At 37.6% G+C, this 26,556-nt stretch overlaps 4 non-coding genes across 4 annotated transcripts; 1 reads left to right on the top strand and 3 right to left on the bottom strand.

The window, feature by feature from the left end:
• Positions 1-403: 403 nt before the first annotated feature.
• Positions 404-477, bottom strand: TRNAW-CCA (transfer RNA tryptophan (anticodon CCA)). The gene has a single exon. It is a non-coding gene; the product is annotated as a tRNA-Trp (tRNA).
• Positions 478-635: 158 nt separating this feature from the next.
• On the bottom strand, positions 636-709 carry TRNAP-UGG (transfer RNA proline (anticodon UGG)). The gene has a single exon. It is a non-coding gene; the product is annotated as a tRNA-Pro (tRNA).
• An 8,193-nt stretch (positions 710-8,902) lies between these two features.
• Positions 8,903-8,989, top strand: TRNAS-GGA (transfer RNA serine (anticodon GGA)). The gene has a single exon. It is a non-coding gene; the product is annotated as a tRNA-Ser (tRNA).
• A 1,195-nt stretch (positions 8,990-10,184) lies between these two features.
• Positions 10,185-10,257, bottom strand: TRNAT-UGU (transfer RNA threonine (anticodon UGU)). Its single transcript has one exon. It is a non-coding gene; the product is annotated as a tRNA-Thr (tRNA).
• Positions 10,258-26,556: the final 16,299 nt, after the last annotated feature.

Genomic DNA, 26,556 nt, shown 5'->3' with positions numbered 1-26,556 from the left:
ATACAACTTATTCAAAATGAAGGAAGGGGAAACCCTCTCAGTTCACTATTTCAATTTCAATAATTTTGTTTATTCCCTCTATATAAATTTCTGATCATTGAGATTCATAGAAAATTAAGGGTACTATCCAGTATAGCTATTATCCCTACTTATTCCGTTGAATAGAAATGATTGAGGCTTTGCCATCCGGAATTGTGTTAGGTCTAATTCCTATAAATTTGGCCGGATTATTCGTAACTGCATATTCACAATACCGACGTGGTGATCAATTGGATATTTGATCCTGGAATATCCTCCAATTTCATTGGCCTCCTACTTTTCCTGGGAGGTCAGATTCCATTGCTCGTTCCAGTTGGAATGAATTATCGATAATTTTGAGGGTTGGATTTGATAGGAATAGAATCACGCTCTGTAGGATTTGAACCTACGGCATCAGGTTTTGGAGACCTACGTTCTACCGAACTGAACTAAGAGCGCTTTCTTTAATATTCGGAGATGAAGGAAAAATACCTTTTGTTGATACTCTTAGAGCAAAACACTTTCGCATCTGATACGATTCAATTATTTGATGTTCCCGTCGAATCGATATCAAATGATCTTTCATTCCTTTCTTTCTATAGAAAAGAAGGGAAAGGTAGGGATGACAGGATTTGAACCTGCGACATTTTGTACCCAAAACAAACACGCTACCAAGCTGCGCTACATCCCTTCTAATCATTAGACAATGTTATTTTAATTTTATTTTATAGAATTCGAAATATGTTTCGCACATTTTTCCACCTTCATTTCTCTTCGGTCTCGTGAGTGAAAAGACTTTATACATGTAAGGTCTATTATCTAGAATATCACTATTAATTATGGTGATGAAACATATTTTTCCTTTTCTATAAATAGGACCACAGCCCGAACCACATTATATATATATATATATATATATATTCATCAGTTCCGAGTTTTCTCTAGGATTCATAACTATTGATACGGTTGAATCACTTACACATTATGATCAATAAGGAGAATTTACAATGCAAGATCTAAAGACCTATCTTTCCACAGCGCCTGTGTTAGCTATTTTATGCGTCAGTTTTTTAGCCGCCCTATTGATAGAAATCAATCGTTTTTTTCCAGATGCTCTTATTCTTTCCTTTTTTTAATTTTTTTCCTCCCCTTAAAGCCAAGGGAAAAAAGATTGTGCTAGATTGACTTCTCCTACCTCTTGGAGAAATTAGTGCATTCAGCCCCAAAAAGGATCTAAGTTTAGGACTGGAAGGGGGTAGAATTCAAGTAGAAATATCGATCTAAATATTCTTTCCACATTCAATTTTGTAAGTAAAACTGAAAACTCACTCCTGATCAATCATTTTTTTACTTTCAAATGTTTCACCATAGGATCTCCGGCTATCAACTTCTATCCCTTTTTCCCTTTTTATTTTTGAGGTCGAAAAGCAAAACCAATATTCAGAGTAAGTTTATGGCCAAGAGCGGAGATATAAGTGTAACAATCACTTTGGAGTGCACTAGTTGTACCCAATATAGTGTTTATAAAAGATTCCCAGGGATTTCTAGATATACGACTCGGAAAAATCGACGCAATACACCTATTCGATTGGAATCAAATAAATTTTGTCCCTATTGTTACAAGCATACCATTCATGGAGAGATAAAAAAAAGAGATTAAACATACTACTCCTACCCATGGATAGGAATAAATCACAGATATAAAAAGAAATGGTATTTCAACAAGATCTTTAATGGAACAATATTTTAAAAAGATTTGGAATAAATAGTATTCAAAAGGTTCATGAAACAAACTATGGATAAACCCAAGCAATCTTTTTGTAGACATTTGAAACCAATTCACAGACGTTTGAAACCAATTCGTAGATATTTGAAACCAATTCGTAGACATTTGTCACCTATTAGGTCGGGAGATCGGATCGATTATAAAAATATGAGCCTAATTGGTCGATTTATTAGTGAGCAAGGAAAAATATTATCCGGCCGAGTGAATAGATTAACTTCAAAACAACAACGTCTAATGACTAACGCTATTAAACGAGCTCATATTCTATCTTTGTTACCTTTTCTTTATAATGAAAACTAATTTGATCCATGGGAAATAAGCCTACTCCTTAATCAAATCGGAGCTGGAATATATGTTCGATAAAGATGCAGATCTTGGGTCTATTGTTGAAAAAGTCAACAGGATTTCATTTTTGGAAAAGAATTGGATTGAATTCTTTTCGTTCATTTCCAATCCAATATGAAAAAACTTTTCAATATTTCGACCTTCCCGGAGGGAATTCTCCGGGAGAATCTGTTCTATACATTCCATCTTTACCTATTTATTTCATCTATACCTAACCTATTTCATCATATGATAAGTTGTTAAAGATGGTGGAAAAGAAATTACTATCTAATACAGCTATTTGTGCAAGTGTTTTACGATTTGGAAGCAACTGCCTCTTGTACAAATATTGGATGAATCTATTATAAGAAACCCCATTGGCACGAGCTGCTGCATTGATCTGAGTAATCCACAAACGACGAAGATCTCTCTTGCATTTACCTCTATCTCGGTGGGTGGAAACTAAGGCTCTAGCTTTCCGTTGGTTAGCAGTTCGAAAAAGTTTCGAATGGGCCCCTCGAGAGCCTGATACAAATGCAAGAATTTTTTTCTGACGTTTTCGAGCTGTATATCCACGTTTCACTCTGGTCATTGAAGTTTACTCTCATGAATCGCTAATATTTTTCTCGGTTAGTCATTTGTTTTGTTTGGTCCATTGAGAATAACACTGATTCTTCTTATTTAGAAAATAAAAGTTCCAATGGCTTTTGCTACTGCAACCTTCCCAACCATAATTCCCTTTGGATAGGCATCTTCCTGGTAGGCAAGGACTGGGACCTTGTACTGAGAATGAGAAAAAATCATGGGTTTCATCGTTTCTATGGTTCTTTCTCCAACGGTAAGGTCCTCTCTATACGCCGGAGCCTTTTATTCATTTCCGAAATATGAGATGAGTATGTTATCGGTAACTTGTATGGTTTACCATCTCCAGCTCTACTCTTGAATCATTAAGTAATAAATACTCTCATTACAAGATCTATTAATACAGTAACGACATGTAATTCTGGGGTTGGCCAGGTAGTTGACCCTGTTGTTCCGTTCTCGCGGCAATATGAGCATAAACTTTATGCTTCTTCAATTTGCATGATTTCCCCGCTCAATGGATTGATGACCATTCGCTACCAATGAGGAATTGCTTTTCATCCCACATCAAGGTGATTGGATTTGCACCAATGGAAACCATAAATTTCATCCCCGGTAAGGTTAGATGATGGATCTTTACTTGATTACAGCGGGAAAATTCTTCTGTTATTCCGTTGTAAGAATTTCGCAGTCTGTTTAAGTTTCTGATCCAAACGAGTCGCACATACACCCTAGCACATACTCCTCTACGCTGAGGACATCCTCGAAGAGCAGGAGATTTTTTTCTATTCTCTATTGGTTGTCTTGCATTTCTAATAAGTTGTTGAATAGTGGGCATTCTAGCTATATTGTATGCGGAATCAACTGGTTCGGATTGATCCTAACCATACCATATCAGGTGATTATGAAATGAATCGCTTCCCCCCCTTTTTTTTTGAAAAGTAACAAAGAGATCACAGTTTACAGTTCATTATAAAAATAAATTAAAAAGAGGATCTTCCGCTATGAGATCAACCTTCCGCTATGACATCAACAATGCCATAAGCTTGGGCTTCTGTTGCTGACATAAAAACATCTTTGTTCAGGTCCCGTTGAATTACCTCTCCGGGTTGGTCCGTTCTTTCTATATAACATCTGGTTATGTAATCGTTAAGCATCGTTACGTGTTTCGATTCGTTATGAAAATCTGCAGCCGATCCGTCATAATAGGAACTAGCAGGTTGGTGGATCATAACCCTAGCGTGAGGTAATGCTATACGTTTAGGCATTTCTCCCCCGATTAGGATGAAAGATCCCATTGAAGTAGCTACCCCCATGCATATTGTATGTACATCTGGTACTATTGCTTGCATCATATCGAAAAGACCTACCCCTGGTATTACTGATCCCTGATAAATGAGAAAATATCTTTATTTGAATCTTCTGCACTCAAATATACCATGAGACCCATGAGTTGATTTGCAATCTCGTGATTGATATCTTGAGCCAAAAAAAGTAATCTCTCTCGATAAAGTCGGTTGTATAAGTCGACCCAAGTTGCATCTTCATCTCCATGGGCTCGGAAAGGCACTTTTGGAACACCAACGGGCATTTGTTTTAATGGAAAGAAGTGAAGCACTATACTCTAATATGGGAACGTAAAGTATATGAAGTTGTGTAACATATGAACTCTGGATGGATGGTATAGGGGAGGTTTTGAACCTATCTGGAAATAGAGCTTTAGATGGATCAAAGATCCATGTAAAAGATCCTTCCATTATTCGAGTTGATAATGTAACGAATCACACTTTTACCGCTAAACTATACCCGCCACGATCCGATTGTAACATACAGATCGATCTTTTGTCCAACCAACCCATTTATATTTTTTTGAGTCTTTTCCAGATAACTTCGATCAGAGAATGATAAGCCCCATTCACTATTAAAATTATTAAAATTATTAAAATTATTAAAATTATCAAGCATGAAACATTTTGTATAATTTGAGTCCATAAAGTCTTTTTTATCGGAACTGGGCCGATGGATCACAAATAGAGATTCCGTAAATTGCTTTAGAGTTGTTTTAGTTGCAATAATTAATTTCTGAAGGGACTCCATTTTATCGATAGGCAAGTTTATTGAAAAAAAAAACTTGAGGAAACCAAGAATTCTGGTAATATTATTGACAACTTCCCGATCACTTTCATATTATAAAGAATAGATTGGTGGCCCCTATTCTGATATTTTTTGTTCATCAATTACTCCTGATTCTTTCATTTCCATGTAAAGATCATTCCCTTCACGGGTACGTTCTCCTACTCCTCCAAATACAGATACCCCTCCATGAGCCTTAGCAATGTTGTTGATCAACTCCATAATGAGTACTGTTTTACCCACTCCAGCTCCTCCAAATAAACCAATTTTTCCCCCACGGCGGTAAGGAGCCAAAAGATCTACTACTTTAATGCCTGTTTCGAAGATGGATAATTTTGTATCCAACTCTGTAAAGGCGGGAGCAGGTCTATGAATAGGAGATGTTATGCCAGCATCTACAGGACCCAAATTATCGACAGGTTCTCTAAGAACATTGAAAATTCGTCCGAGAGTAGCTCCACCAACTGGAACACTTAGAGGAGCTCCCGTGTCAATCACTCTCATTCCTCTCGTCAAACCATCTGTAGCACTCATAGCTACAGCTCTAACCTTATGATTTCCTAATAATTGTTGTACCTCACAAGTAACCTGAATTTCTTGACTGGCTGTACCTTGACCCTTAACTATCAATGAATTGTAAATATTAGTCATATTACCTGGAGGAAAAGAGACATCCAGTACTGGGCCAATGATTTGAGCAATACGTCCCACATTTGTTTCTACACGTGCGGAAACCCCAAGAACAAGAGGATTTTTTCTCATACAAAAATGGAAATAATTTCCATGAAGAATATATAAATATGATTTTGCCAATATCATCAATAAAAAAAAATGTTCCATATTGGGTCGATCAGACCAGTAAATAATAAATGGAAGTTACCACCTTGGTAAAATCCAACTTTGTTGAAAAGTTTAAATTCATCCATATTTGGAATATGAAGTAGGTAGATGGATATGAATAAGGATCATGAGGAAGTCTTCGATTTATCTATAACTAGAACCAATTTATCCATAACTAAAACTGAAAATACTTCAAAATTATGTCCAGATCATCTGTGAAATATGAAACTTGATATTCATGACCTTTCTCTCATTGATCATTATCTCTTCTCTTCATACGCACATCTGTATATGTATTTTCGGACAATTCGCACCATTATGGCCAAAGGTCCATTCGGTTCCTTGATTTCATTCATGAACTAGTTTAACCACTGAAAGGTTCTCAGGTCAATCCATGGAGGAAGAACTTCAAGAGCAAAGATTGGGTTGCGTCATACATAAAGAACATTATAAAATGAGAGTGTATCTAGCACCCCAATAACAGACGAATTTTTGTAGGATATTTCTGTAAAAATTGATTGTTTACGTTCGGTCCATGTCGAGCAGACCTCGTCCTTGCGAGAAATAATTATTAATAAAGGAGGGACTGATGTCACCAAAAACATAGACTAAAGCTAGTGTCGGACTCAAAGCTGGTGTTAAAGATTATAGATTAACTTATTATACTCCTGAATATCAGACCAAAGATACAGATATCTTGGCAGCATTCCGAGTAACTCCTCAACCCGGGGTGCCACCTGAAGAAGCAGGAGCAACAGTAGCTTCTGAATCTTCCACCGGTACATGGACCACTGTTTGGACTGATGGACTTACTAGTCTCGATCGTTACAAGGGGCGATGCTATGACATCGAGCCCGTTCCTGGAGAGGAGACTCAATTTATTGCCTATGTAGCTTACCCCTTAGACCTTTTCGAAGAAGGTTCTATTACTAACTTGTTCACTTCCATTGTAGGTAATGTATTTGGATTCAAGGCCCTACGGGCTCTACGTTTGGAAGATTTTCGGATTCCCCCTTCTTATTCCAAAACTTTTCAGGGTCCACCTCATGGTATCCAAGTTGAAAGAGATAAATTGAACAAATATGGTCATCCTTTATTGGGATGTACTATCAAACCAAAATTGGGTCTATCAGCCAAAAACTATGGTAGAGCAGTTTACGAATGTCTCCGTGGTGGAATAGATTTTACTAAGGATGATGAGAACATAAATTCCCAACCATTCATGCGCTGGAGAGATCGTTTTGTCTTTTGTGCGGAAGCAATTAATAAGGCTCAGGCTGAGACGGGTGAAATTAAGGGACATTATTTGAATGCTACTGCAGGTACATGTGAAGAAATGATGAAAAGGGTAGTATTTGCAAGAGAATTGGGAGTTCCTATCGTTATGCATGACTACCTGACAGGAGGTTTTACTGCAAATACTTCTTTGGCTCATTATTGCCGAGACAACGGCCTACTTCTTCACATTCACCGCGCGATGCATGTAGTTATTGACAGACAAAGAAATCATGGTATGCATTTCCGGGTACTGGCTAAAGCATTGCATATGTCCGGTGGAGATCATATTCACGCCGGTACTGTAGTAGGTAAACTTGAAGGGGAACGAGACGTAACTTTAGGGTTTCTTGATCTACTGCGTGATGATTTTATTGAAAAAGATCGAATTCGTGGTATTTACTTCACTCAAGATTGGGTATCTATGCCAGGTGTTATGCCCGTAGCTTTAGGAGGTATTCATGTTTGGCATATGCCTGCTCTGACTGAGATCTTTGGGGATGATTCCGTACTACAGTTTGGTGGGGGAACTTTGGGACATCCTTGGGGAAATGCACCTGGTGCAGTAGCTAATCGGGTTGCTCTAGAAGCTTGTGTACAAGCTCGTAATGAAGGACGTGATCTTGCTCGTGAAGGTAATGAAGTGATCCGTGAAGCTTGTAAATGGAGTCCTGAACTAGCTGCTGCTTGTGAAGTATGGAAGGAGATCAAATTTGAATTTGATGTGATTGATCACTTGTAATCCAGTGACTTTCGTTCTACCAATCGGACTCAGCCCAATCTTTTACAAAATGGTAAATCTAATTTCTATTCGATCTGATAGAATTGATGATCCATGATCGGGCAGATTGGAAAAAAAAGACCAATTATTCCTACTCTTCTAAAATCCAAATTTTTATCCCTAAAACTCCATAGATGGTTTTAACCGAATAATAACAATAATCAATCCTAGCCCGAATTGTCTGTAGGGGAACCCTACCTCCCATGTCCCATTCGACCTGGGCAATTTCCTTTCCATCGAGACGTCCTGCAATTTGGATCTGAATACCTTCTACCTCTTCTCGTTCAACCAGTTCAATAGCTTTCTTCATTGTTTTTCTGAATGGAACTCTCTTCTCTAGTTGTAGAGCAATATACTCTGCAAGAATATTATGTTTTCTATAGGGTTTCGCAACTTTTTCTATAGCAATGTGAAGTTTTCGGTCCACAGAATCGAGCATATTTAGTACATCTTTTCTTAATTTTTCAATTCCTTGACCCCTACCTTCTATTAACAACAAGTTGGGAAATCCAATATAAATTTTGACCTTAATCAAATCGATCTTTCTGCGAATCTCTACACGTGCAATTCCTCCATAATTCGAGGAGCTCTTTATATGCGTTCGTACATAGTTTTCAATGCAAGTACGTATTTTTTGATCTTCTCGGAGATCTTTGGAATAATTCCTTTGTTGTGCGAACCAATGGGAACGCTCATTTTGAGTTACACCAAGTCTAAAACCAAGTGGATTTATTTTCTGCGCCATACATATCCTTTTTTTCGGGATTCTATTGACATAATTGGATCATTCGATCTGGAGATTTCCTCTAATACAATAGTTATATGACAAGTGGGTTTCTGTATTGGATAACCGCGTCCCTGAGCTCTAGGTTGAATCCTTTTAAAAACAGCACCCTCATTCAATTCGACTCTACCAATGAGTAAATTGGCTTTGTTCAAACCCATATTGTGATTTGCATTCGCCGCCGCAGAATGAATTAATTGTGATATGGGATAACAGGCCCCATAAGGCATCAGTTCCAATATCATAAGTGCTTGTCCATATGAACGACCACAAATTTTATTAATTACTCTACGCACTTTATGAGCAGACATACGTATATTTCTCGCCAAAGCTCGTATCTCTCGACCTGGACTATTAATTAGAACCAAGAGATCTCATAGGAAAGATGGCCGAGCGGTTCAAGGCGTAGCATTGGAACTGCTATGTAGGCTTCTGCTTACCGAGGGTTCGAATCCCTCTCTTTCCATATCTTCGCCCTACTATCTATTTTCTTCTCATCCATTGCTTTTCCAATCTATTGAATCCCAATAGGACTATTTCCTAATTGCAGGATCAATCTACCTCTATTTGTAATAGAGAAAATAGAACGAACATCGGTTCGTGGTATGGGAAAAGTAAAGACTATTTTAAGAAGCAATAAAAAAAGTATCGCGGATAACAAGTAACGTACGTAAGGATTATAAAATGTCTCCTTCAGGGAAGGGAAAAAGAAGGGAGAAGAACATAATTTCCAGATGCCCAGCAACCAACCCACCCCTCTCTTTCATTTCATTCTCGATTCAAGCTTGACGGGAATAATACTCTACGACCAGCAATTCATTAATCTTCAAATTGATCCATTTACTATCTATTATTTGATTGATGAATCCTTTATATTGTAATGAATGAAAAGTCAAATGATTTGGCAATTTATCCCTCTGGAACAGATCTATATTCTTCTTAATGATAGCTCTCAATATTTGTTGATCTCTTATAGTAATCACATCTTGAGGTTTGCAAGGGTAACTTGGTATATATACCATATGGTCATTGACTCGGATATGTCCATGATTCACTAATTGTCTAGCTCCGGGAATGGTGGGAGCCATACCCAATCGAAAAAGAATATTATCCAAACGCATTTCAAGTAATTGCAATAGGACCTGACCCGTTGAGCCTTTGGCTCTTCTAGCAATACGAACATATTTCAGCAATTGTCGCTCCGTTAGTCCGTAATGAAAACACGATTTCTGTTTTTCTTCTAGCCGGATACGATATTGAGATATTTTCCTGGAAGAAGACCAGTTCATAGAATCCTTTTTGTTTTTGGGTCTTTTACTAGTGAGACCTGTTAAAGTTTTCAGACGACGTATTATTTTTAAACGAGGTCCCCGATAACGGGACATAGAAACTCCTTATTCAATTAACAAATAGTGCTAGAAAGAAGAAAGAATAGTATAACCCGTATGAGTACTACTAGAATTATTTTATATGGAAAACGAAGATCTTTCTCCAATTTGTTATTGATCCTAATAGCTCCAATCATTTCATTCATCCTGTTCCTAGTTGGGAGTAAATGATCATGGCATGACGGACCCGACGAACGATCGTAAGAGTATTCTCCATTCCATCTTGATCCTAACAAAACTTTGTGGATTATGGAAATGAGAGGAACGGAAAAGAGCCAGCTATCGGGATTGAACCGATGACCATCGCATTACAAGTGCGATGCTCTAACCTTTGAGCTAAGTAGGCTCGATGGAATATCACTCCCCATTTCATTGGGGTGAGATCCATAGATTCCTTTGGAATCCTAACGATTATAGCGCGAATCAGATTCAATGACGCAATCCAGATTATGATTACAACGGAACATTGTTTGAATGTAGATTCTTTCAAGGGAAAGAAAGGAGAAGTAAGGGTCAATTGATATCGATCGTTTTACTCACTCTTCCAAATCGACTAGGGGAGGATAATAACATTGCATTTCAAATGGATAAATAATATAATGATTCCCAGTCATATTCGATTGGGGTAGAGATAGAGAAGGGGAGAGAAGGGGAGTAGGGGAGGATATTTCTCCCACCCAATATTGAGCAAATATCCAATGAATAATGCTGATGGATATTACATAATAGGATTAGATCAAGGTATGATCTTGTTCTTCGAGAAGGGGATATGGCGGAATTGGTAGAAGCTACAGACTTGATTGAATTGAGCCTTGGTATGGAAACCTACCAAGTGATAGCTTCCAAATCCAGGGAACCCTGGGATATTTTGAATGGGTAATCCTGAGCCAAATCCGGTTCATGAAGACAATGTTTCTTCTCCTAAGATAGGAAGGGGATAGGTGCAGAGACTCAATGGAAGCTATTCTAACGAATGAATCTCATTTGGTCCAATACTGTAGTTATAGAACGATCTATTTACACCTCAAAAATGGAGAGAGATGTTATATAACATCAGACAAAACTGGCGATCAGAACTTGAATCGTTCCAAGCATTTTATTCATAAGATAGATGCCAGATTCGAGTTGAAGTACTGATTTGACATTAAGTAATCCAATTATGAACTTATCTACTCTAGATGGAGAATTGAATTATTTTTTGGAATAAATGGTTGGACGAGGATAAAGATAGAGTCCAATTCTACATGTCAATGTAAACAACAATGCAAATTGCAGTAGGAGGAAAATCCGTTGGCTTTATAGACCGTGAGGGTTCAAGTCCCTCTATCCCCACCCAGGTTCGTTCCCGAACGGACTGATCTATCTTCTCCAATTCCATTGGTTCGAATCCATTCTAATTTCTCGATTCTTTTACCTCGCTATTTTTTTTCATGAAGAGAAGAAATTAGAACATGAATCTTTTCATCCATCTTATGACCAGTTGAGTTGATCTGTTAATAAGCTGATCATATGATCAATTGATTTTGTGATATATGATCTACATAGATTAGATCATTTTGAAATTATTCAATTGCGGTCCATTTTTATCATATTAGTGACTTCCAGATCGAAAATAATAAAGATCATTCTAAAAACTAGTAAAAATACCTTTTTACTTCTTTTTAGTTGACACAAGTTAAAACCCTGTACTAGGATGATCCACAGGGAAGAGCTGGGATAGCTCAGTTGGTAGAGCAGAGGACTGAAAATCCTCGTGCCACCAGTTCAAATCTGGTTCCTGGCAAGATGTCAATATCCATGTCTCCATATCCATCTATCTAAATCTATTCTATCTAGATGTATATCTACATACGGAGACACCCCGATCAAAATAGATAGATGGATCAATCTGTTCTCTCCCTTTTCTTTGCTCATATTGTCCCTCTCTGTCTGTTCCAATTGAATCACGATACTCTGTACATATAAAAAAGTAGGATCGAGAACTCAGAAGTCAAGATTTGATGGTGGGACTCATAATTCGGCACTAGTCGGAATCTATTCATCCTATTCCATCTGAATCGAGATGGGATAGATTATCCCAATGATAGATCTATAATTGCAGAGTTGAAGTAGATCCCAACGTTGCAGAGGGTATCTCTAAAGTAGATTCGAATTGAGGTTCATAAGATTGATGTAATAACTTTTGACCATAGTTTCTAGTATGAATACTGGATCCAATATGATGATCCCTATGATTTATAGTGAAATATTTTATTCTTTCCTTGTTGGAGTTCGGGCCTCATATATCCATCGAACTATCTTTTCTTTTCTTTCATGAAGTTTCGTTATAGCATCTATAATAGCCTCTGGTTCAGGTGGGCAATCTGGCGAATAGACATCCACAGGAATTAACTTATCTACTTTGCGAACGGTACTATAATAATCTGTACCAAACATTTCTCTGTGATAGTACATGCTCCAGGGCAACTACATATTTTGGTTCCGGCATTTGAAATCTCACTACAGAAGGAGCCTTTTTCATGGTCACAGTCCCCGCTGTTATAATGAGGTAAGCTCGTCTAGGTCCAGATCTTGGTACCGGACCGTAACGATCGGAGTCGAATCGCAAATCTATTAATGAAGCGAATTTGATGAAACCACAATTAATACTATAAAGGAGCATTCATAAACTGGAGAGTCTGGCCCAATTTGTTCGACAGATCGTTTGGGGTAGTTTAAATATCTGGATTCAAAATTGTTTGATCGAGTAAAGGTAACTTCATAGGATTCATCATTGGCTTTATGTCATTTTGTACTTCCCTCCCCCACTCGGAAATTAAGGACCATTCCAATGTTCCTCTTCGCCACGCATGGACTGAACCAACGATGAAAATAAGCACGAGAATTGAAGCTCCTATAAATGCAGATATACCCTGTATACTAGAACTCATAGCCCATAGAGAAGGGGAGACTGTTCCAACATCAAGAACAACAAGAACTGGAGCGAACATATAATGATCTTAGATCGGATCCAAGTATCTTCCCATTGGTTCGATACTTGATTCGTAACTAGTAGTCCGGTTCTTGACCAATGGGAGCCAAAGCTCTGGAAATAAAGGATGCAAGAATAGGTAGGAATGAGACTATATATTAATGAAAATATCCAGCCAGAAAGTATTATATTAGGGAAATAGGAACATGAATATACTCCTTTGAAATAGATCAAATTCTTATATTTTTACGTCAACTTCTTCATTATTATCCCACCCACCATCAGATACTATATCATTCTTTGGTCATAATCATCATAATTATGAGAGGGGATAGATCCTTCGATTTATTATAGGAAATACCTCTTTCAATTTCTTTATTGGAAGTCTGGTGACGAGGAAATGATAGGTACAAACCATAGTTCAGATCTTCCGGAACATATCTATGATAGACCTCGTGCTCTAGAGATTCAATATTCTAGAAATGAAATATCCAACGAGGTAGGACCATCTTGATGAAGATAACAGATCGGTCTTCTGTACTATAAATATGGATCGATTTCAACAAGTCGCACACCCATATTCCAAAAATCCTTAGAGAAAAGTAATTACACGATCAAACTATTGGAACAAGATAAGCTAAAAACTCAAAGCCACTATTTGGTCTGGGTTTGAATCCCTCAGTTCTTTTTTTTTCTTCAAGAGCTCACCAGGTGAATTTTGGAGTTCCTCAGCCCCAACTAACCGGAATCCCATCCAATAAAACGGAAGAATTATAAATCTCCAAGATAATAGATAGGAATACTGCAAATAGAGCCATTTCAAAACCCATAAGAGGAGTAGTTCCCCATCCAGGAGCTACTTTACCATATTCTGAATTAAGCGGTTTTAAGGTCGTTCCTACAAGGGTTTCTCTTGGCGTGGTTTTGGAAGTATCATCAATGGTATGTGTAGCCATAGAAACTATTGTATTGGTTGAGATCTGTTAAATTTGTTATTATATGGTAAACATACCATGATATTGGGATCACTTAATAATGGAAACTACAACCTTAGTCACCATCTCCATATCTTGTTTACTTGTAAGCTTTACTGGTTATGCCCTATACACCGCCTTTGGGCAACCCTCTAAACAACTTAGGGATCCTTTTGAGGATCACGAGGACTAATTGAAAGAATGACCTTCCCTATAGGGAAGGTCATTCTTTCTTTGATGGGAGAGAAAGAATGACGATTTGGAGAAGCAAAATTATTTTCCCCCTTTAGTCGGAAGTTTGGGTGGTTCTCGAAAGAAAATAGCGAAAAAGATTATCCCTAGGGTCGATACCAATAGGAATGTATAAACCAATGCTTCCATAGATTTGATTTGATCGTAATTTACAATTATGGAGATAACTTTCGTACTAATATTTATTAGAGAAGAGATAGGAGCAATATCATACCACTTGTCTTTTAGTAGTTGGATCTCCCAGTTTTTGGAATGCTCCAAATTCTATTCGAGCATCCAGATCCGAGTCGATGCCAGCAAAAACATCTCTGAATAAGGTCCTAGCACCATGCCAAATGTGTCAAAAAATGAAAAGGAGAGAAAACGTAGCATGTCCAAAAGTAAACCAACCCCTTGGACTACTACGAAAAACACCATCAGATTTTAGAGTAGCACGATCTAATTCAAAAATTTCACCTAATTGAGCACGTCTAGCATATTTTTTAACTATAGCAGAATCACCAAAACTAACCCTGTCAAGTCCACCACCATAGAACTCAACAGTTACACCTACTTGTTCAACACTATACTTTGATTCTGCCCTCCTAAAAGGAACATCGGCTTTCACAATTCCTTCTTTGTCCACCAGAACTACTGTAAATGTTTCGAAAAAGGTAGGCATACGACGTACAAAAAGCTCATTTCCCTCCTTATCTTTGAAGATAGGGTGTCCTAACCAACCAACAGCTATTCCATCTCCATTTTCCATTGCACCTACTCTGAATAACCCCCCCTTAGCTGGATTATTACCAATGTAATCATAAAAAGCGAGTTTCTCGGGAATTTTGGACCAAGCTTCTGATAGGCTTAAATTTTCAGCCAGACCGGCACGAACCTGATGATCTATTTCTTGTTGGAAGTATCCCTGATCCCACTGGTAACGAGTGGGACCGAATAATTCGACCGGAGTAGTTGCAGAGCCATACCACATGGTCCCAGCAACAATGAAAGCTGCAAAAAACACAGCAGCAATACTGCTGGATAGGACCGTTTCAATATTCCCCATGCATAATCCTACGTATAAACATTGGGGAGGACGAACAATGAGATGGAATAGACCTGCTAATATACCCAAAATACCCGCTGCTATATGATGAGAATTTATTCCTCCTGGAACAAAAGGATCAAAACCTTCAGCTCCCCATGTTGGATCCATTGGTTGTATTTTTCCAGTTAGTCCATAAGGATCAGACACCCATATCCCAGGACCATACAACCCGTTACATGAAATGCTCCAAATCCGAAACAAGCTACTCCTGAGAGGAATAAATGAATTCCAAATACTTTTGGCAAATCTAAACAACGTTTTCCCATACGTTCATCACAAAATATGTCCAGATCCCAATATACCCAATGCCAGATAGCTGCCAAAAAGCACAGGCCAGAAAACATGATATGTGCCCCGTCCACACCTTCATAACTCCAAATACCGAGATTAATTATAGTTTCTCCGGTGATGTTCCATCCACTCCATGAATCCTTTATTCCAAAACAAGTCATAAAAGGTATAACGAACATACCTTGTCTCCACATTGGATCAAGAACAGGATCGGATGGATCAAAAACTGCTAATTCGTACAGAGTCATTGAACCAGCCCAACCAGCAACTAGAGTTGTATGCATTATATGTACAGAAATTAACCGTCTAGGATCATTCAATACGACGGTATGAACGCAATACCAAGGCAAACCCATGCAAACACCCCTTTATCAAAAAAAGTAGACACTATGTAACTTTCTCACATTGGATTGGAAGAGATCATGTTATCGAGCTAGACCCGGATCATCTCGAAAGTGAACATCTATTCACTTGGACATTGCTAATGATGGAATAGGTTTGAAACAATTTTGTTCATAGATAATAGCAGGGAGAGGCAAAGATATTTTATCGTTTGTATGTACCAATACACAATGTAGGGATTGGTCCCATTTATATTGATAAAAAAAGAGGAAAGAAACGAGATATTCTAATCCTTCCATTCGTTCATGAACGATACCTTTGCAATTTATGGACTAAGTCAGATATAATTTTTGATGAAAAAATATCATTTTTCTACTAAAGAGTGGAGCTATTACTGTTCCATAAACAGTAATACTTTACTGCACTGCGGGAAAAAATAAAATACTGAGTTCAAATGCTCAGTCAAAATGATAACTTTATCATTTTGTGCTATGCAATGAAAAAAAAGGTCAAAATAGGAAGTCTCTAGGTTAATGGGCCTTTTCCATTCCATAGAAAGATTCGGGGTTATTCGTTTTCAGGATCAATAGTGGACGAACGGAGAGAGAGGGATTCGAACCCTCGGTACGGATGATCCATACTACGGATTAGCAATCCGCCGCTTTGGTCCGCTCAGCCATCTCTCCAAGATGGAAGAGTTCATGTGTAACAAAATGAATGGTGGAGTAAAGGTGTATATTATAGTATGTACAGATTATATCGGCAATATAATGAATATTGCCATTATTCAGTTGGATAAAGAACAATCCAGTCAATTGTATTGTTCATTTCGTTAAAAATAGTTCTGTATGACTGATTTTTTCTGCTTTTCTTGGCCTGGCCGATGGCCAAGCCAAGAAAAGGAGAAAAAATCAGCAGTCATACAGTGCTTGACCTAATTTGATAGCTAGAATACCTGCTGTAAAAGAATCACTAGAGAAATACCTCATTTAGATGCTCATTCACTTCGTCATTTGGACGAAAATGGTCTTGTAATGCTAGGATCTTGGATAGAAACAGGTGATGTTTTGGTAGGTAAATTAACGCCTCAAACAATAGAAGAATCATTATGTACCCCAGAAGGAAGATTATTACAAACCATATTTGGTATTGAGGTATCCATTGCGAGAGAAAATTGTCTCAGAGCACCTATAGGTGGAAGGGGTCGAGTTATCGACGTGAGATGGATCAATAGAGTAGATGATTCTGTGATAATGCGGAAACAGTACACGTATATATATCACAAAAACGTAAGATACAAGTGGGTGATAAAGTAGCTGGAAGGCATGGTAATAAAGGTATTATTTCAATAGTTTTGCCCAAACAAGATATGCCCTATTTGCAAAATGGAATACCAGTTGATATGGTATTGAATCCATTAGGGGTACCTTCACGAATGAATGTAGGACAGATCTTTGAATGTTTGCCCGGTTTAGCAGGAAACCAGATGAACAAACATTATAGAATAACACCTTTTGACGAAAAATACGAGCGAGAAGCTTCGAGAAAACTAGTGTTTCCTGAACTTTACAAAGCTAGTGAGCAAACAGCTAATCCATGGGTATTCGAACCAGATCATCCTGGAAAACATAGATTAATTGATGGAAGAACAAGAGATGTTTTTGAACAACCTGTTACAATAGGAAAAGCTTATATGTCGAAATTGATTCATCAAGTTGATGAGAAAATACATGCACGTTCGAGTGGACCTTATGCACGGGTTACACAACAACCTCTTAGAGGAAAATCCAAACGAGGGGGGAAACGAATAGGAGAAATGGAAGTTTGGGCTCTAGAAGGTTTTGGTGTTGCTTATATTTTACAAGAGATGCTTACTCTCAAATCTGACCATATTAGAACTCGTAATGAAGTACTTGGTGCCATTATCACTGGAGGGCCAATACCTAAACCTGACACTGCTCCAGAATCTTTCCGATTGCTCATTCGAGAATTACGATCTTTAGCTCTAGAATTGAATCATGCTATTATATCTGATAAAAACTTTCAGATAGATAGAGAGGAAGTTTGATCACAATAAATTGAGATCTTTTATGATTGACCAAAATAAACATCAACAACTTCGAATTGGATTAGCTTCTCCCGAACAGATTTGTGCTTGGTCCGAAAAAATTTTACCTAATGGTGAGATAGTTGGACAGGTGACTAAACCTCATACTCTACATTATGAAACTAATAAACCAGAAAGAGATGGATCGTTTTGTGAAAGAATCTTTGGACCTATCAAAAGTAGAGTTTGTTCTTGTGGAAATTCTCCAGGGATTGGAAATGAGAAGATAGATGCAAAATTTTGCACACAATGTGGAGTTGAATTCATTGGTTCTCGAATTCGAAGATATCAAATGGGATACATTAAACTGGCATGTCCGGTGGTTCACATATGGTATTTGAAACACCTTCCCAGTTATATTGCGAATCTATTAGCTAAAACTCGGAAAGAATTAGAAGGTCCAGTATACTGCGATGTGTGACTTGATCACAAGTTCTGATCATACAGATCCGTAATCAGGAACTGTCATCCTATCAAATCTCATTGGGATGCCTTTAGCTCTAACATGACCCTCCAGAGGAGTAGCATGAAGCTCAGAATTATAAGCATCTTTTCAAGATGCTGAGAAAGAGGAATTAGTCCAGGGTTTAGATATTATGTATCAAATTGCTAATTGAACTTCGTGAAAACACTTCTTTCAGATAATGGAATTTGAAATTCATTCTCTTTTATTTGGGTTAGCCCTGAATAGAGGTATTCCGGACCGAAGATATGGCTATAGGAGTCTATTCATCGCACATATGCTTCGATCAATAGTATTGTAACCATCGAAGTAAAGCAAAGCAAGTAGGAACCTAAAGGATCAAATGGAACGAGATAAAGACAAGTAAATCCCTAATTGAAGGTCTTTCAAGAAGAAAAGGATTGTTCGAAAGGGAGGAGACTGCTCAATAATTCCATATCCATGTTGTAGAATCATAACATAAAGGAATACTCAATTTCACTTGGAACTTGAGCAGAGAGTAGCGATCTCTCTTCAGAGCAAAAAAGAGTTTTTGCATCTTTTTTTTTAGTTACTTGAGCCGGATGAGAGGAAACTTTCACATCTGATCCTGAAGGGGGGGAAATCTTAGAATAACCTATCCAAATCTTTTTCTTGCTAGGCCCATAGCTAACAAACCAACTTTATTGAGATCACGGGGTACATTCGATTATGAGATTCAATCCTGGAGAGAGATTATTCCTCATTACCTCTCTGCTCGTCCTTATTACCTCTTTCCTTGGGGTTCTCGAACATTTAAAGAGAGAGAAATAGCTACTGGGGGAGATGCTATCGGGAAACAACTAATGGGTCTGGATCTGCAAATGATTATAGATCGTTCACATATGGAATGGAAGAACTTGGTGGAATTGAAATGGAATAGATTGGAAGAGAACCAAGAATCTACTGTGGATAGATGGGAGGATGAAAAAATTAGAAGAAGAAAGGATTTTCTGGTTGGACGCATGAAATTGGCTAAACATTTTCTCTGAACAAATATAGAACCAAAATGGATGGTCTTATGCCTATTACCAGTTCTTCCTCCTGAACCGAGGCCAATCGTTCAATTAGGTGAAGGTGGACTTATTACCTCGTCAGATCTAAATGAACTTTATCGAAGAGTTATCAATCAGAATAATACTCTTACAAATTTATTAGCAAGAAGTGGATCTGAGTCATTTGTTATTTATCAAACAAAATTGATCCAGGAAGCCATAGATGCACTTCTCGATAATGGTATCTGCGGACAACCAATGAGAGACAGTCATAATAGGCCTTATAAATCGTTCTCAGATGTGATCGAAGGCAAAGAGGGAAGATTTCGTGAAAATTTACTAGGCAAACGAGTTGATTATTCAGGTCATTCCGTTATTGTGGTGGGTCCCTTTCTATCATTGTACCAATGTGGATTACCCTCAGAAATAGCAATAGAGCTTTTTCAAGCATTTTTAATTCGTAGTCTCATCGGACGACATATTGCTCCCAACCTAAGAACTGCCAAAAGTATGATTCGAGATAAGGGACCCATTGTATGGGAAGTACTTCAAGAGGTTATGCAAGGACATCCCATATTGTTGAATCAAGCACCTACCTTACACAAATTGGGAATACAAGCGTTTCAACCTATTTTAGTAGAAGGACGTGCCATTCGTTTATATCCATCGGTTTGTGGGGGATTTAATGCAGACTTCGACGGAGATCAGATGGCTGTCCATGTACCTTCATCTCTGGAAGCTAGAGCAAAAGCTCGTTTACTCATGTTTTCTGAGACAAATCTTTTGTCTCCAGCTATCGGGGATCCTATTTCTATACCGACTCAGGATATGCTTCTTGGACTTTATATATCAACGGTCCAAAATAGCCAAGGTATTTATGGGAATAGGTACCATCTGTATCACTCGGAAAATAAAAGCTTTTCTTGTAAGAAACCTTCCTTTTATAGTTATGATGATGTGCTCAGAGCTTATCGACAGAAACGAATTGACTTATACAGCCCCTTATGGCTCAGGTGGGGGGAAGTGGATTTACGTATCATTACCTCAGTAAACCAAGAAACCCCTATTGAAGTTCAATACAAATCTTTGGGTACTTTCCACGAAATCCATGAACATTATCGAATAAGAAAAGGTAGAATGGGAGAAATCCTTAATATATACATTCGAACAACTGTTGGTCGTACTCGTTTCAATTGAGAAATGGAAGAAGCCATACAAGGGTTTGCCTGTTCTGAACACCCAAATAAATCACTACCAGCTCTCAGGATCTAATGTTATTGATCTTATGATTTTTTCATTAGTGCAGATATAGAGATCGAGGAAGCCTTCGAATAATCGGCTTGAACCCATTGCTTAATCCTGCTCATGAAAATATGGAGATTTTTCCTTATGAAGGAACGAACTAGATTGCCCTTTGATAATTTTCCCTTTTATGATAAAGTGATGGATAAAACTGCCATTAAAAATCTTATTAGCAGATTAATAGATCACTTCGGAATGACATATACATCACATATCTTGGATCAACTCAAGACTTCGGGTTTTCAACAAGCTATTGATACAGCTATTTCATTAGGAATTGATGATCTTTTAACAATGCCTTCGAAAGGATGGCTCGTCCAAGATGCGGAGCAACAAGGCTCTGTTTCAGAGAAACAGAATCTCTATGGGAATGTACACGCAGTGGAAAAATTACGTCAATCGATTGAGATATGGTATGCTACCAGTGAATATTTGAGAAAAGAAATGAATCCAAATTTTAGCATGACTCATCCCTTAAATCCAATACATGTGATGTCCTTCTCAGGAGCTAGGGGAAGTACATATCAGGTTCACCAATTAGTAGGTATGAGAGGATTAATGTCAGATCCTCAAGGACAAATCATCGATCTACCCATTCGACGGAATTTACGCGAAGGGCTCTCTTTAACGGAATATATTATTTCCTATTATGGGGCTCGTAAAGGAGTTGTGGATACTGTTGTACGAACAACAGATGCTAGATACCTCACACGGAGACTCGTTGAAGTATTTCAACACATTGTAGTACGTAGAACAGATTGTGGCACTATCCAAGGTATTTTCGTAAGTCCCATTCGAGTTCGAGAGAGGGACAGAAATGAAATTGTTGTACGAACACAAATACTGATTGGCCGTGTGCTAGCAGACGATGTATTAAATAGGAGATGCATTGCCACGCGCAATCAGGATATTGGAGTTTGACTTGCCAATCAATTAATAAACCTTCGAACACAACCAATATATATACGAACCCCCTTTACTTGCAAGAGTATATCTCGGATTTCTCAATTATGTTATGGTCAGAGTACTACTCAAAGTCACTTGATTGAATTAGGAGAAGCAGTAGGTATTATTGTGGGCCAATCCATTGGAGAACCAGGAACTCAACTAACACTAAGGACTTTTCATACCGGGGGGGTATTTACTGGTGATATTGAAGAACATATACGAGCCCCTTTCAATGGAAAGATTGAATTCAATGAAAATTTGGTTTATCCCACACGTACACGTAATGGACATCCTGCTTATCTATGTCATAATAACTTATCCATTACTATTGATGGTCAGGATCAAGTACAGAACTTAACCATTCCGCCACAAAGTTTGCTTTTAGTTCAGAATGATCAATATGTGGAATCGAAACAGCTTATTGCCGAGGTTCGTGCTAGAACATCTTCCTTCAAGGAAAAAGTTCGCAAAAATATATATTCTGACTTAGAAGGAGAAATGCACTGGAGTACCAATGTGTGTCATGCACCTGAATATGTACAGGGTAATGTTCATCCTATACTCAGGACGGGTTATCTATGGATATTATCGGGAGGTATATACGGATCCCGTGTAGTACCCTTTCCATTTCATAAGTATCAGGATCAAGTATATGTTCAACCTTTTGTTGCCAAACATCAATCACTTTCCGATTCTTACGTGGATAAAGTGGAACATAGATCAGGTGACTCAAATTGCTATGAGAAGGAAGAACAAATCTTCAGTTATTCAGAAACTGAAACTGATCAGACCATATCCAACAAGCATCGAGACTCTATTTATGTCTTTTACCCTAATAATTACAATATTAAGGGGAAAAAGCAAATGAATCGATTCATCGTCTCATTGCAGTGTGATAAAGAATAGGAAAAAAGAATAATACCTTGTCCTGATGCGATTTTTAGAATACCCAAAAGTGGTATTCTACAGAGAAATTCCATTTTTGGATATTCTAACGTAGAACATGGAATACCTGATGGGTCGAATATGACAACACTGTTTTCCCTAGATTTATCGAGGGAAGGGGACAACTTGCAGATTCAAATTAGCTATTCTATTTCGTATGAAGATGGTGAACGAATCCAAGTAATGAGTGATATAAGTATTCCATTGGTTCGAACTTGTATAGGATTTAATTGGGAACAAATAGATTCTATAGAATCTGAGGCTTATGTTTCTCTTATTTCAATAAGAACAAATAAGATCGTTAACAATATGGTTCAAATTAGCTTGATGAAATACCCCCCTTTTTCATGGGGAGAAGGGACAATAAAACAAGTCCAAATTTGATGTTCCATAACAATTTGGACCACACTAATCTTTTATCTTCCAATGGGGCGAGTCAATTAATTAGTAAGCATTAAGGAACTATCTGTTCATTATCTAATGGGGAAGAAGACAGTGGATCTTTTATGGTTCTATCACCATCCGACTATTTTTGAATCGTTCTATTCAATGATTCTAAATGTTATGATACGGGAAATCAATCAAATAGAAAGGATCCTATGAGAAAAATCATTGAATTTTCAGGTCTCTTGGGTAATTTACATAGTATAACCAACTGTTTTCCATCCTCCCATTTTCTAACTTATAAAAAAGTATTATCAAAGAAACATTCCATTTTCCACAATTCTTTCAATACTTTCCAAGTACCTAAATATTATTTCATGGACGAAAATATGATAATTTATCATTTCGATCCGTGCAGGAACATCATTTCCAATCTATTGGGTCCAAATTGGTGCTCTTCCTCATCCGAATCCGAATTCTGCGAAAAAACATTTCCAGTAGTTAGTCTTGGACAATTGATTCCTGAAAGTGTATGGATATCCGAGGATGAACCACTCCCCGAATCTGGTCAAATTACAGCAGTTGATGAGGAATCTTTAGTCATTAGATCATCTAAACCTTATTTGGCTACTCGAAAAGCAACTGTCCATAGTCATTATGGAGAAATTCTTGACAAAGGAGATACATTGATAACATTGATATATGAAAGGTTCAAATCCAGTGATATAATTCAAGGTCTTCCTAAAGTTGAACAATTGTCAGAAGCTTGTTTGAATAATTCAATATCGATGAATCTGAAAGAAAGTTTTGAAAATTGGACCGGAGATATGACAAGATTTCTTGGAAGTCTTTGGGGGTTATTCATAAGCGCTAGGATAACTATGGAACAAAGTCAGATTCATTTGGTCAATCAGATTCAAAAAGTTTACCGATCCCAAGGAGTACGAATTGGTGATAAGCATATAGAGGTTATTGTACGCCAAATGACATCGAAAGTCTAAATTTCAGAAGATGGAACGGCTAATGTTTTTTCACCGGGGGAACTCATTGTATTATCACGAGCACAGAGAATGGATCGTGCTCTGGAAGAGGCAATCTACTATCAAACCATGTTATTAGGAATAACAAGGGCATCTCTGAATACTCAAAGTTTTATATCTGAAGCGAGTTTCCAAGAAACTGCTCGGGTCTTAGCTAAAGCTGCTCTACAAGGTCGCATCGATTGGTTGAAAGGCTTGAAGGAAAATGTTATTCTCGGGGGGACGATACCTGCCGGTACTAGGCAACATATTCACCGTTCAGGGAAATGAAACTGAATAGATCCAAGAATAGGGAATAGGAATCTATTTAGCAACAAAGTGAAGGACATTTTATTTCATCATGACAAAGTAGATTTTTTTTCCTTTCAAGACAATTCTCAAAAATATCACAATATATTAAAACAGCAATTAAAATAGTCTTGAGAAATAGATTTCTTTTTATGTTCATGAATATCTCTTCTATAATAGGAAGAATATCAAATATTCTATGAGTGAGAACGTTTCTATCACGTACTAGACAGACAGGCAATCTTTGAGATGTAATTGATTCCGTTGGAATAATTAGATATTACGATACATTTTATTTCGCTATTTTGGGGAGGAAAGCGAACGAGAATGAGCAAAAGATATTGGAACATTGATTTGGAAGAGATGATGGAAGCAAGAGTTCATTTAGGGCATAAAACTAGGAAATGGAACCCTAAGATGGCACCTTACATTTTTACAGAGCGTAAAGATACTCATATTATAAATCTGGCTAAAACTGCTCGTTCTTTATCAGAAGCTTGTGATTTGTTGTTTGATATAGCAGGTAGAGGAAAACAATTCCTGAACGTTGGTACAAAATATCAAGCAACTGATTTAGTAGCATCATCTGCTACAGAAGCTCGATGTCATTATGTAAATAGAAAATGGCTTGGTGGTATGTTAACTAATTGGTCTACTACAGAGACGAGACTTCAGAAGTTCAAGGATTTAAAAAAATAACAAGATACGGGACGATTCAATCAACTTCCAAAAAAAGAAGCAGCTATGCTCAAGAGACAATTAGACCAATTGCAGAAATATCTAGGTGGGATTAGATATATGACAAGCTTACCCGATATTGCTATAATTACCAATCAACGAGAAGAATCTGTTGCTCTTGGGGAATGTAGAACTTTGGGTATTCCGACAATTTTCTTGGTTGATACAGATTGTGATCCAGATCTCGTGGATATCCCAATTCCAGCCAATGATGATGGTATAGCTTCAATCCAATTGATCCTGAACAGATTAACGTCAGCAATTTGCGAAGGAAGGTCATTAAGGTCATTATAGCTATATGAAGGGCTAATAGAAAGTAATAAAAAAAATAAAAAAAGGGGGGGGGAGGACCTGAGGATTTACTGAGTTGGCTGCTATTCCATCCAAGATCTCGTAAGAGGGAATTTCATTTATTGATTTGGTTGGCTGCTTCAAATTGAAAAATATTCTTAATGGAATACCCTTTTTATTATCTCGTGACATCAAAAATTCTGATGAGAGTGAAATAATTGAGGAATCTCTCATTTGACAAAAATAATTTATTTTCTTCTTTAAGTTCATCTTTACAAGGGGTATTATGGAAATGGATATCGTACAATCTCCTATTAGCACACTGAATCATATCTATGAGATATCCGGTGTGGAGGTGGGTCAACATTTTTATTGGCAAATAGGAGGGTTTCAAGTTCATGGACAGGTACTTATAACTTCTTGGGTTGTAATTGCTGTCTTATTAGGTTCAGCTACCATAGATGTTCGAGATCCACAAACCATTCCTACCGGTGGTCAAAATTTTGTTGAATATATTCTCGAATTTTTTCGGGACTTGACCAGAACTCAGATTGGGGAGGAAGAATATGGTCCCTGGGTTCCCTTTATTGGAACTATGTTTCTATTTATCTTTGTTTCTAACTGGTCAGGTGCTCTTCTTCCTTGGGGAATTCTAAAATTACCTCAGGGGGAGTTAGCCGCACCTACAAATGATATTAATACTACGGTTGCTCTAGCTTTACTTACGTCAGTAGCATATTTCTATGCAGGTCTTACAAAGAAGGGGTTAGGTTATTTTGGTAAATATATTCAACCAACCCCAATACTTTTACTAATTAACATCTTAGAAGATTTTACAAAACCTTTATCACTTAGTTTTCGACTTTTTGGAAATATATTAGCTGACGAATTGGTAGTTGTTGTTCTTGTTTCTCCGGTACCTTTAATAGTTCCTATACCTGTAATGTTCCTGGGATTATTTACGAGCGGTATTCAAGCTCTGATCTTTGCAACTCTAGCTGCAGCTTATATAGGTGAATCCATGGAGGGTCATCATTAAATCACTGTCCAATCAGACAGAATATTTTCTAAGTATCGTACCAACGCATGACTTGATATGTATGGTAGAAGCAAATCAGATTTCTTAGTAAAAAGAGCTTGGTAACAAGATTTAAGATCGGTTAACTACTTCTGTCCATTAGATCTCCAGATAGAGTGGATCCGATTGGT

The sequence above is a fragment of the Pinus tabuliformis genome, chromosome J (genome assembly GCF_031772625.1).
Source record: "Pinus tabuliformis cultivar Carrire ecotype Pingquan chromosome J, CPIR1, whole genome shotgun sequence".
Classification (NCBI taxonomy): Eukaryota; Viridiplantae; Streptophyta; class Pinopsida; order Pinales; family Pinaceae; genus Pinus; species Pinus tabuliformis.
Note: the sequence above shows the minus strand (reverse complement) of the source record. Positions and strands in the feature narration are given on the sequence as shown.